The sequence below is a fragment of the Siphateles boraxobius genome, unplaced genomic scaffold (assembly GCF_051911475.1).
Source record: "Siphateles boraxobius isolate OS27281-9 unplaced genomic scaffold, OSU_SipBor_1 81, whole genome shotgun sequence".
In the NCBI taxonomy this organism is placed as follows: domain Eukaryota; kingdom Metazoa; phylum Chordata; class Actinopteri; order Cypriniformes; family Leuciscidae; genus Siphateles; species Siphateles boraxobius.
Window position 1 is genome coordinate 2272501 of NW_027509210.1, and position 12332 is coordinate 2284832.

General features: G+C 37.3%; 1 long non-coding RNA gene across 9 annotated transcripts in view; it reads left to right on the plus strand.

The window, feature by feature from the left end:
• Positions 1 to 11303, plus strand: part of LOC143730780 (uncharacterized) — a 61432-nt gene extending 50129 nt beyond the window's left edge. For 7 of the 9 annotated variants that reach the window (XR_013200600.1, XR_013200603.1, XR_013200602.1 and 4 more), the window contains 4 exons: positions 2894 to 2945; positions 4000 to 4219; positions 5884 to 6038; positions 11091 to 11303. This is a non-coding gene — a long non-coding RNA (uncharacterized LOC143730780). Of the gene's footprint in view, positions 1 to 2893; positions 2946 to 3999; positions 4220 to 5883; positions 6039 to 9871; positions 10172 to 11090 lie in introns of those variants that run through there. The other 2 variants (XR_013200606.1, XR_013200607.1) reach the window with 2 other exon arrangements.
• The last annotated feature ends 1029 nt before the right edge of the window (positions 11304 to 12332 follow it).

The following is a 12332-nucleotide window of genomic DNA, read 5'->3' on the forward strand; positions in this document are numbered from 1 at the left end:
GTGATCGTCTGAGAAATGTTTGCATTCATATTGACTTTTGATTGCATACTTTAGGATCTTGGCAAATCTGTCCGCAGTTTATAAGACACTGATGAGATCTCTTCTGAAAAATGTCTCATCTGATGTGCAGGCCTTCGTTTGATCGACTAATTTATAAAATATTTGGTAAAAAATATTTAAGTCTCTAAATTAGATTTAGATACAGATACTAAAACTGGACTCTGAGATTCTGGTGTTTTCTTAAAGTAGGCCATCTCAGACACACACACACACACACACACACACACACACACACACACACACACACACACACACACACACACACACACACACACACACACACACACACACACACACACACTCACTCACTGCCAGGCTGGTACAAAAATAATACTGCACTGCCTTCTGTGTTGCTAAAACAAGAAACGACACACACCTGACAAAGAGATTCTGAAGCAGCTGTGCACACACACACACACACACACACACACACACACACACACACACACACACACACACACACACACACACACACACACACCTGCCTGTCGTCAGCTGATGGTCACTCTATTATAACTGTTGTTCATCTGTAGCAGCTTTACTTGCCATCAAATATTTACTAAGTGAATGTGGGTAATTTCGCTTCTGCAGAAAGTCTTTTAATATGCGAATGAATGCATGTGTCGCAGTTTAAGAAGGTAATTATCTGAAAGGGTTTTGATTATTTACACAATGACAGGATGTTCATAAAGAGCTAAAGCTAGACAGGTTACATGAGGACATCAACCTAAAATTGATAATATATACTTAAGTGATGTTTGTGCTGATCTTTTCCCTCCAAAATGATGTCCTGGATGATGATGTCATTAAGGAACTGGCTTCTGTTAGTTAAAGAGATTTTACAAATATTTTACAGCATGGAAAGTGACATTAAGGACACAAGGAAAACTATAAATTGATCATCAATTTAAACAATATTTTATTTTAAATATTAATTAGAGGTTTGTTAATGCAATGCAGTTGTTATAGTATTTATTAATCTGTTAATGTTAGTTAATAAAAATGCAACTGTTCATGTTATCTCAGCTCCATTACATAATACAATTACAATTATTTTTATTGATACTTCATGTTAACTGATTAACTAATGTTAAGAAATGGAACCTTGTTAAATTATGAAACGCGTTGGATGTAGATGTGAACATTTTCATATTCCAATATTCCAAACCGATATGATTTCCATCTTTAATAATTGTGAGTTACTGTACTGCACAACATTAAAGACTCGTTCTGTATATTGTGGACGTTAACACGATATTTCATCCGCAGTGTCTCGCATATGTTACACGAACAGTCCATCATTAATGTTTGCATGTCGGCGCTACAACTATGACAGAAAAACACGCCGCAGAAACACCTTTAAAAACAAAAAAACAACAAATCCAGCAAAAAAATAGTGCTGCAACAAAGAGCTGCTGCCATTTTCTGCCTCGCTTTGATTAATGCTTTTTTTTCTGCCTAATAAAAGGTTCACAAACCATCTGTTTTACTCCCTAATGCCTTGCCCAAAGGTTCCTCTCTCCTATTTCAGGCAACGGGCCAAGCAACATTCCACACACACACACGCACACACACACACACACACACACACACACACACACACACACACACACACACACACACACACACACACACACACACACACACACTCTCTCGCCTATTTTCTCTTTCGTCTCCCCTGTAAACAAGCTGCCTCTCTTTTTAATCTGCCGCTGCCATTTTCTTCTCATCGTTATGCATATTCATCGCCAGTAAACATTTTCATCGACTACATTTAATATCCTGCACTAGCAATTACTGCTGGCTGTTGTGTTGTGGAGTCTCACACCCGTCTCTCCCGCTAACAGCTGGCCCGCAGATGCGGCCCGGGGCCAAACGCGCACAATAAAAACCTACAAGATGCCAGTGGAATTTGTTTAAGAGAAGACGACCTTTTCTTTCTCTGTTTGCTTTCCGTTTCCGTCTTTCCCGTGTTCACACGTTCTCTCGTTCCCTCTGTCTTTGTCGCGTCGTGTTTTATAGCTGTCGGTCTGGATCCACAAAGTGTTGATTGAAATCCACTGAGACGATAGACCCGTGTTGGTTTGCTTTGGTTGTGCTGAATAGTTGAGTAGGGTTGTATGTCACAATTTAATGCGTTGAGTATTTAGCAGGGCTGTCATAGGTTTTTATTATTGTTTTGGGTTTGGTCAACTGTGTTGCTTGACATAAAATGAGCTTTAACTGATATAAAAATGCTTATTTCAGCTAGTTGCCAATGCAACATTTCTCATTTCGTTTAGTTTAACTTGATTTACTAAAATGAAAACTGAAATAAAAATGAGCTGTCAAATCGATCACTCACGATTAATCGCATCCGACATGAAAGTTTGTAAGAATACGGTGTATTATTATATATTTACAAACTTTTATGTTAGATGCGATTAATCAATTCAACAGACCTAAAATTAATTTTAAAAAAACTATATAGACCCATTTAAAAAAAGACATGCTTGCAATAAAATTACTAAAATTTTAACTAAAACTAATTCAAAATATTAAAAACTACTGTATCATCCTCAGGAAGCGACACCATTTTGGATGGAAATCAACAGCACACACTTCAGTGGATTTAATGAATTACTTTTGCACGTTTTTACCTTTATAATATAATGACGATAAGCAAAGTGAAGGACAGCATCATGTTTAGTTGGTTTGTGTCTCTCACAATCATTCCGTCATGTGTGATCAAATTGCACGAGTCGTGATAATTCCAACATGCCAAAAGATGAGCGAATGGGTCAAACTGGTGGAAACTGACAGGCTAATTATGAAGCAGTTCTTCTCGTTTCAGAAGTCCTCTGACATGAAGCATGAGATATTCATGGATCTCCCCCTCGGTGCAGGTGTGTGACTGCGGAGAGAGAGAGAGAGAGAGAGTGTTATTCATCCCCAGGGGGCACTGTTAGCCCTCCACTTCAACATGAACAACCTGCACCATGTGGCCCCCAAACACACACACACACACACACACACACTCCAGCTGCAGAAGGTGGTGGTGACAGACATTCATTTGGTGCTTCATATCATGACACAAAAGACATCTTCCATCAAGAGTGCACACGCCTCCTGCTCGTCCGCAGATCCCGAGCACAGGTGTCCGTTCCCACAGAAACATCATGCGTGCAAGTATAGCACTTATGAGTGGAAAAGTTACAGTGATAATCTAAACTTGACATCAAACCTGCCTTATATTTGACACCATATTTATATAATATATGCTATATGCTTTGTAATGTATATACACTATACCAGTCAAATGTTTTGGGTCGTTAAGATTTTTAATATTTTTAAAAGAAGTCTATTCTGCTCACCAAGGCTGCATTTATTTAATTAAAAATACAACAAAAAAAAACCAGAAATATAATTACAATAATTGTTTTTATTTTAAAATGTTTTAAAATGTAATTTATTCCTGTGATCAAAGCTGAATTTTCAGCATCATTACTCCAGTCTTCAGTGTCACATGATCCTTCAGAAATCATTCTGATATGATTCGATGCTCCACAATATTACCATTTTTTGTTTTTTTATCAAATAAATGCAGCCTTGGAGAGCAGAGGAGACTTTACCGAAATCTTACCGATTGAAAACTTTTGACTGGCAGTGTAAGTACCATGGTACTTTTATTACCAAGACGTCAGGTATGAACTTGACTAATTTAGGTAATTTGTATGAGTGACTTGCGGGAATGTTAGAGGAAGGTTACCGCTACTAAACATGACTAATGCACAGAGATTGAACAGGACACACACACACACACACATGGCAGAATCCCACAATCCTCCACCTCCTGCTACCAAAGCTCATCTGAGTTGCTGCCGGTGGACTTGAAAGCCGAAGAATGTGGGAGACTTGTGTGTTTTGATGTCCCTGTGTCTGTGTGTGTGTGTGTTCCAGGAAATATGTGAGCGCTGTTTTTTGGGGTGGCGTACAGTACCCATCTGGGCACCAGGTTGCGTGCGAGCGTGCCCTCTGATCATGTGTGGTGAGGTGGACACAAACACAACCCTGAGGCCTCCATGACCCCACCGGGGCCGTGAGGTCAGCCGGGGTCAGGTCTGATGGTGGCCACAGGTGTTACCAAGCTCTCTCCCTCTGTGTGTGTGTGTGTAACAAAGTGAGTCCAAAACTCTATCTTTCTGTCTGTGTGTGTCTGTCTAGCAGCTACATGGCAACCACGTAAAACACCTGCATAATAACAACTCAGAATATTTTAACAACTGCCTAGTAACACCCAGCCACTCAAAACACCACAGGTTGCCTTACCCAGAACAAAACATCCAGAAGACACGTGCAGTGCTATAGCAACTGCTCAAAACAACTGCCTAGCAACACCCTAGTAACTAACCAGAACACCCTGCCGACTGTCTAGTAAGTGCCTGCAATCACTCAGAACACCCTATTAATGCCGTAGTAAGTGCCTATAGGCATATAATGTTATGCCTTATCTAGAAAGACATTTGTAATTTTGTAGAAACCACTCTAAACACTTTAGCAACTGCCTAACAACACCCTAGTAACCACCTTGAAAGCCCTGGCAATTTAGTTAGTGCCTATCGACTATTTAGAACACTCTAGCAATGCCTTACCCAGAATATCCAGCCAGAAGGCACTTGCAATGCTATAGCAAACACTCAAAACACTTTAGCAGCACCCTAGTAACACCCTGACAACCCTAAGCAACCACTCAGAACACCCTAGTAACACCTTACCCAGAAAAAACAGCCAGAATGCTGTAACAACGGCTAAAAAACATAGCAACCACTCAAAACACTTTTGCAAGACCCTAGTAAATACACAGTAACACCTGGCTACTGTCTAGTAAGTGCCTAGCAGCACTCAGATCCCGCTTGTTATGCCTTATTTCAATCAATCAATCAATCATTTATTTATAGAGCACATTTACGACACAACCAAGGTTGACCAAAGTGCTTTACACAGAATAAAAGAAAAAAACTGCCAGAAGACATTTGTAATGTTGTAGAAATAATTTAAAACACGTTAGCAACTGCCTAACAACACCCTAGTAACTACCTACCACACCCTGACAAATTTGTAAGTGCCTAGCGACCATTTAGAACACCCTAGCAATGCCTTCAGGCCAGAAGAACATTGCAATGCTGTAGCAACCAATCAAAACACTTTAAAAACCTCATAGCAACACCCTAGTTATTAGCCTGAACACCTTGGCAACTGTCTAGTAAGTGCATTGAAACCACTCAAAACACCATAGTAATGCCTTACAGTCAGAAGACACTTGTAATGCCATTGAAACCACAAACATTTTAGCAACTTAATAGCAACTCCCTAGTAACCATCCGGAAGACCATAACAATTACTCAGAGCAACTCCACCATTTAAACTATGCATTATATTCCATGTATTTAGTAGCCAGACAGCTATAGCAATTAACTTCATATTTTACAACTATTATTTACTTGCCAGAGCTATTTTTTCTCACGTTTGGTGCTTGGTGAGTGTTAATTTTAAGTTGTGGACTGTGTGTGTGTGTGTGTGTGAGAAGGAGGGCGGTCGACCTGACACACTCTAAAATAAATGCTCTGGTACGTTCAGACATCCACCTGCATGAAACACACACACGCAGCACGGCATACGAATGCTGGAATGTAAACAAAAACGCTTGGTTTTGAGTGTGTGAATATGTGTGTGTGATTAATGTTTGTGTGTGTTTATGTCTGGATTTAGACAGGCTTCTATGGTCATTTACAGTGACCTTTCACACTGCCAAAAATCAGATGATCCTCTTTGATGTTTCCACAGTATTCCAGGAGCTTGAAGACTCTTACGAAGGTTCGAGGATAGTTGTCTACATCTTCACTGTCATCAACAGAACTGATGATGTAATCCAGAGAAGGACGCTGATTGGTTCAGTCGGATCCAACAACTTCTTGACTGGTTTTTAAGCTCTCTGTGATGTGAGATATCGTTTGACTCACTTTTTCTTAATAATTCAGTCTGGATTACATCACTTCCGCTCCATGCTAATGTCAGTACTGACGCCAGTCTTTTCTTATTTGCATATAATTATGAATGAAACGACATGTTTAAACATAAGAAAATTAATTCAATTAGTTGGACCAACATGAGAAAATTTAGTTTGATGAATGTAATAAAGTTAAACATAATTGAGTAAACCAAGTGGACCTAAACCACCTAAATTGTGTTGACCCAACTAAACTGATTTATTTTGAATTAGCTAAATTCTTTGGTAACACTTTACTTAAGCCTTTATGTATTTGTTAAAGCATTATAAAAGTATTTTAATGCATTAATCATGCCTTGTAATGCGCCTCATAATGCGTTGTAAAGGCTCATGAATAAATGTAACTGCAGTTATAATACATTATAATACTTATCGAATCAATGAACACACCTTTAGAAAGTAAACACATGATAAACAACCAATTTCAGAATCTGCAAATATTATAATGCAATTTAATGTTGGTTACAGTTATTTATAAAAATATACAATGCATTATAATGTACATTATGAATATTATAATGCATCATACATAAAGGCTTTAAGTAAAGTGTTACCAAAACTTTCTTCAGTTATATGTTAATTAAGGGTAATGAATATATTTTTTGTTTTCTTATTTGCATATAATTATGGATGAAACTGCATGTTTAAACATAAGAAAATGTATTAAACCTCAGTAAAATAGTTGGACCAATATGAGACAATGTAGTTTGACGAATGTAATAAAGTTGAACATAACCGAGTAAACAAAGCGAACCTAAACCAACTAAATTGTGTTGACCCAACTAAACTGATTTATTTTAAATCAACTAAATTAAAAACTTTCTTCAGTTATGTTAAGAAAGGGTTTAAGGTATAAATGCATTTATAATCCAATTTAACATTGGTTACAGTTATTTATGAAAAGATGTAATGCATTATAATGTACATTATAAATACCTTTATAATACATCATACATAAGGGCTTTAAGTAAAGTGTTACCAAAATATTCTGTTAAGTAAGGGTAATGAATAGATTTTTAGTCTTCATGTTTGAAACGGGACAGATGTGTATGTAGACACACGTGACGGATGTGTGTGTGAGTCTGTCACCTCATCATCGTTTGTCATGAGTGCTTCCTCTCCTCCTGTCGCCCCCGAGTCCCAGCGCTGCGGTGCAGCAGAGGAACCAAACGCATGTCCCTTCCGGGTCCCTGTAGCCCTCTCTCTCTCTCTCTCTCTCTCTCTCTGTCTCTCTCTCTCTCTCTCTCTCTCTCTCTCTGTCTCTCTCTGTCTCTCTCTCTCTGTCTCTCTCTGTCTCTCTCTCTCTCTCTCTCTCTCTCTCTCTCTGTGTCTCTCTCTCTCTCTCTCTCTCTCTCTCTCTCTCTCTCTCTGTGTCTCTCTCTCCAGTAACTTCCAGTAAAGCCATCTGAACGTCCCTGTGACGTGGTTAAAGATGGCGGCTCGGCTGGCATTGGTTGGCACAGAGAGGCAGCCTGGCATCACTGCAGGCCATGACAATCAGCTCCAGGCACTGATAAGCCTGTTGCTTAGCAACCCGTTTGAACTTTGGCCTGCTTTGCTGTGTTTCCAACGAGAGAGAGAGAGAGAGAGAGAGAGAGAGAGAGAGAGAGAGAGAGAGAGAGAGAGACAGACAGAGAGAGAGAGAGACCTTCATTTAGGCCATAACGGGTTTGTGTATTATGATCACAGTGCGCATGGGTTTATAAAACTGAAGCTCTTCCGGGATATTTACCATTCTCAAAAAAAACTTAAAATATATATATTTTTATCCAATATTATATATTTACTTTTGAAAACTTTTTTTAACCCCTTAAAACTTTAAACAGTGGCCTTGTATAGATGCTAATGCCACAATATATTAATATATACCATTGTACTGAATTATACAAAGAATACCATCATGAAAAAGACCAAAAACATGACAGACAACTAAAATGTTTTAATTTTTTTAACAGTTGTTAAATATTATTTTACTTTTAAAGACGTTTTAAAAGTGAAGATGTTTTACCCCTAAGAAAATGAATCTGTGTAAGCAAATGCAAAAGCGAAATAATATTTCACAATTTTTTTAGGACATTTGAAGAAATATATATTTGAAATTTAATATTTACGATATTTTATTTTAATATATTTGACTTTATTTTATATTTTTTTTATTTCTGTTTCATTTATTTTATTTTTTTATTATTATTTTATTTTTATTATTTTAAATATTTTAATTTCTAATTAATTAATTTATTTTCATATTTTATTTCCATTTATTTTATTTTGTTTTGTTTTTTATTTTATTTCATTTAAATGTATTTTACTTAATTTTTTTCTTTTTGCATTTCTTTTGTATTTTATATATTATCATTTTATACTTTTTTATTTATTCATAATTTTCAGATTTCCAGTCAATTTATTTGTTTTATTTGTTTTATTTTTTATTTTATTATTTAATTTAATTTAATTTATTCACAGTAGTCTGAATGGGAATAGTGTTTTCTGTCAGCTGTGTTCTGGTCCAAATCAAACACACTCCTGAATCTCTGGCAGCCAGTTGCAAGAGCCGTCGGTTGTGGAGAAACCAGCAGATCCAAACCTCTATTTATACACACCAGATCGTTCGTGAAGATCTTTCACACTCGTTCGTTAGTCTGTCTTGCTCGATCTGTCCAAGCACATGTCCAGGAATCCCATTTCTTTGTCTGTATTTTTACACCAGAGAATTGAAACATGCACATGATGCTTTCAATTAACCTTTTGGATTATTAGTTCAAAACTAACATCCTCTTTTGATTAGAGCTATTTTAGAGCTGTGCAGTGTGTGCGTGTGTGCGTGTGTGCGTGTGTGCGTGTGTGTGTGTGTGTGTGTGTGTGTGTGTGTGTGTGTGTGTGTGTGTGTGTGTGTGTGTGTGTGTGTGTGTGTGTGTGTTTGAAGAGAGTGGGCTAATGGTTTTAATAACATTTACGAGAGCTTTGGTATTTCCCCTACAGCTGCATTCATTCTCTGCAAAGTGCCAAACGCGTTCTGGACGTGAAGGGAGAAAAAAGTGGCTTTAAACAAAACAGATGTGTTTCTACTACAGCAGGTTACAGTGTGTGTGTGTGTGTGTGTGTGTGTGTGTGTACGTGTGTGTAGAAAAACTCTAAACCAATGCAAGAAAGAGGGAATCTGACTCCCTGCAGCTGCTCCAGTGCAGATCAATGGAAGCCTTTTCTCAGAATCTAAACTGCAACTGTGAGAGAAAAAAGTCAGAATTTATACAAATAAAAAAGGTAATAACTTCATCTTACAATTGTGACTTTTTTTCCTCTTAACTCTGGGGATGTGAGATTGAAGCTTGCAACTACAAGTTTATTACTTGCAATTGCAATATAAACTCACAACTGTGAGAAACAAAGTCAGAATTGTAAGAATAACAGTACAACATTTCTTTTATCGCAAACTTCATCTTACAATTGTGACTTTTTTCTCATGATTCTGGGGGGAAAAATCAGAAGTGTAAGATGTAAGCTTGCAATTATGAGTTTATTACTTGCAACCACGAGATATAAACTCGCAACTGTGAGAAAAAAGTCAGAATTATGAGAATAACAGTACAGATAAAAAAGGTAATTGCAAACTTCATCTTACATGTGTGTGAGAAAAGTGTGAGATGGAATCTTGCAATTAAAGGTTTTTTACTTGCAATCGCGAGATATAAACTCTCAACTATGTGAAAAAAGTCAGAATTGTGAGATAAAAAGTTATAATTACCTTTTTTTTCAGTTTTTTCGTAGTTTTTGTTCTGTGGCGGAAACCAGCTAGATCCGCATAGATCTGAGAGACAGTTGCACCTGTGTTGCCACGGTGATGATTGACAGCTCGCAGGATGACACTGATAGAGACATAAGGACATACATGTAGAGAGAGATATTGGTGCCACACACACTCAAACTTCAGCGTTTGATCTCTGTGCCATCGTGAAAACCTGCAGGGATTTAAAGAGTTTTATTCCTGAACAGACCTGGGAATCACGGAAGGAAACTGACTCATTTGGTTTGATGTCTTGAGTAGTGAATCATGGGTGGAACTGAGCAGCTGGGGGTCTCGTGCTTTAAGATGCTTTGATCTGCATTATTCTTCAAAAACATTATTTACCAAAAGCTTTTCATGCTTAATCTCAAAGCACGAGTAATGTTACCAAAAACACTGATATTTATTCATTGCATATGACAAACAAGCAAAGAAAACATATGCCAAGATATTTTTACTAATTAAAGTTTACCCGTATTTACCTTTTTTTTTCCAATTTAAGTGCGTTGGCATTATATTCGGAAATTAAACTGCAAAGTTTTGAAAGTGTAATTTCATTAAATAACATTTTAATGTTTCATTTTATTTTGACTAAAAAAATAAATTTAAAAAAGTTGGTCGGGAAGTTTGTATGTTGGCTTGACAATGCCTTGTCTGAGAGTTTGAAAGTTTATTAAGCTTCCTAGCATATGCTATCATGTTGTTAAGCATGTTTTAGCACATTGCTAGCGTGAATTAGCATGTTGCTAGCATATTTTAACATTGCTAACATGATTAAGAATATTGCTAGCATGATTTAGCTTGCTGTTAGCACATTGCTAGTATAAATTAGCATGTTTCTATCATAATTTAACATGCTGCATGTATTTAACATGATGCATTGTTTTAGCAGGTTGTTATTATGAATTACCATGTTTTTTTTCATGTTGTCCGTAAGTCCGATCACTCTCAGCAGAATAACCTTAAATATGATTTCATTACATTGTTTTTGTCAAGCCAACATATTGATGTTTCATATTTGCAATTGCTGTGCAACAAAAATACGACTTGCGTTTTGTAATATTAGCCAGATTCTTGCATTTCTGAAATGCTGTGTTTTTTGTGAAGGGCCCCACTGTCACTCTGCGGCCCCTAAATATTTGGACATGCCTTTTGATTAACTGTCGCTGTTTTCACAGTCAGAGTCTCTCTCTTTTTTTCCAGTGACCTTCCAGCTTCAGTTTTGCTCTCGCTGTTTTCCCTCCACAAAGCCAAACAATCAGCTCCGCTCAGGAACCGCAGACGGATCGTCTAAACGCGAAGCCGAGTGCAAGTCATTAGCATCCCGCTGGGCTCAGCGCAGGTCTTGAACTGACACCAAACGTCCCGACAGACCCGCGTCGAAACCGCTCAGTCTTTCTCAGACTGCAGCAAATTCTCAAGGTGATTTTTCTGTCTTCTGGCTTGGTTTAGTCAAGAGTTTGTGCCTCCTGTTGAGTCATTAATAGATTAGCATTCATTCTGGAAACAATGAGGCACAGAATCATAGCGGTATAGAAGCTAGAGTTCTATGTTTTTAAAGAAAATATGAGTGGAGGTTCCTGATGTCAAACTCTTTGCCACAGTGCTAGGATATTGTGGTTGCCAGGACTGGGTTACTAAAACCATAAAACTTTTCTCCTTGTATAGAATCTTTGTGGCATAAAGCGTTCTTTAAAATGAGTCAAGAACAGTAGTGCTCTATATAGAGCCGCATTGAACATTTCTGGCATAAAAGTTATTTAAACCCGAGTCAAGAACCCTAGAGTTCTATATAGAACCCCATTGAATCTTTCTGGCATAAAAGTTATTTAAAACCGAGTCAAGAACCCTAGAGTTCTATATAGAACCCCATTGAATCTTTCTGGCATAAAAGTTATTTAAAACCGAGTCAAGAACCCTAGAGTTCTATATAGAACCCCATTGAATCTTTCTGGCATAAAAGTTATTTAAAATTGAGTCAAGAACCCTAGAGTTCTATATAGAACCCCATTGAATCTTTCTGGCATAAAAGTTATTTAAAACCGAGTCAAGAACCCTAGAGTTCTGTATAGAACCCCATTGAATCTTTCTGGCATAAAAGTTATTTAAAACCGAGTCAAGAACCCTAGAGTTCTATATAGAACCCCATTGAATCTTTCTGGCATAAAAGTTATTTAAAACCGAGTCAAGAACCCTAGAGTTCTATATAGAACCCCATTGAATCTTTCTGGCATAAAAGTTATTTAAAACCGAGTCAAGAACCCTAGAGTTCTATATAGAACCCCATTGAATCTTTCTGGCATAAAAGTTATTTAAAACCGAGTCAAGAACCCTAGAGTTCTATATAGAACCCCATTGAATCTTACTGGCATAAAGGTTCTTTTAAATTGAGTCAAGAACCCTAGAGTTCTATATAGAACCCCATTGAATCTTTCTGGCATAAAA